The sequence below is a fragment of the Pteropus vampyrus genome, unplaced genomic scaffold (genome assembly GCF_000151845.1).
Source record: "Pteropus vampyrus isolate Shadow unplaced genomic scaffold, Pvam_2.0 Scaffold423, whole genome shotgun sequence".
In the NCBI taxonomy this organism is placed as follows: domain Eukaryota; kingdom Metazoa; phylum Chordata; class Mammalia; order Chiroptera; family Pteropodidae; genus Pteropus; species Pteropus vampyrus.
The window spans coordinates 500,937-502,226 of NW_011889204.1; positions in this window are offsets into that span (position 1 = coordinate 500,937).

Below are 1,290 nucleotides of genomic sequence, written 5' to 3' on the forward strand. Positions count from 1 at the left end.
CAACATTTCAAGTCCTACCTACCCTTTGTGGCCTAGTCGTGTTTCTTCCAGGAAGCCTTTCTCCCCCACTGCACCTCTGGTGATTTCTCCCATCGTTTTAATGCCTGTTTTCTCCAGCCTAGTCCGTCCGGTATTGTGGGTGACTTTTTTGTACGAATGTGGCCTGTTTCCACAACCAAGTTGCAGGATCCTTGAGGCAGAGGGCAGGCCTCACACGGCCTCTTCAATCCTCCTCCGTCTCAGGCTGGGCTCCCCAGAAGCAGAGCTGAGACTGGGATTTATTGAGAAAAAGGGGAAAGAAGAAGGTGAGAGAGGGCAGGGAGGGGGCAGAGCCAGGACAGGGTCTCAGCTCAAGTCCAGCCTCAGCCTGACCCCACAGGAGCTCTGCAGCATGAATTATACCAGAGAGCTGGTCTCACCTTGAGACGAGAGGGTTGGCTTTTCCTGCTACTCCGTCATTCAGGCATTGACAGCAGGGGTGGGAGTAGGGAGTGGATGTCTTGTGGTCCCATTTGGCCGAGGACACGTCCTTGGGGGAAGTGGGCAGCTCTAAGTCTTTAGTAATCAACATTCACAATTGGAGCTGGACAGTGGAAGCCCCAGCCCAGAAAGGGGGATCTGGGCGGACACCGAGAACACCCACGATTGTCCCATTGTCAAGTCCACCCACAGCGAATGCCTGATAAGTGATGATGGGGGGTGGTGAGAGGTTAATGGCCCCTTTCAACCCATCCCCAGACCTCCATCAGCCACAGGAGTGGCCAGGGAATGGCCACAGGAGTAGGGTGCTTGGTGGGAGCAGATGCTCAAAGTACTTCAAAGCCCAGCCTAGAAACTATAGCCCAGGGAGAGCTCAGGGCTCTGCTGCCTGATCAAGGGACATTCGTGGAAGAGTCAAAGCTTCACGAAATGCCACGGCAGTTGAGAGCCTCGGTTTTCTCATCTGTACATAGGAAAAAATCATAGTACCTTCCTCTTGAGATTGTTGAGAGGATGAGATAAGTTGCTTAGGGAATGGAGCTGGCCAGCCGGCCGGTCTCATTACCGTTAGCGTCCTGGTGGTGATGGGGAAGACGTTGACTTTGGAATCAGCGTCCAGGTTCCAGTCTAGACTCTGCTGCCCGGTAGCTGAGTGTTAGGGGTGTGTAATTTAACTTCTGGGAGAGCCAGTGTCATCTCTAAAGGGGGGTAATAATAACTACCTCCAAGGGTGAAGGCTGTGGGGGTTCCATGAGGGGATGTGCAGAGGTGCAGGCCCGATCACAGGGGCTGGGTGGATGGTGCTGACTT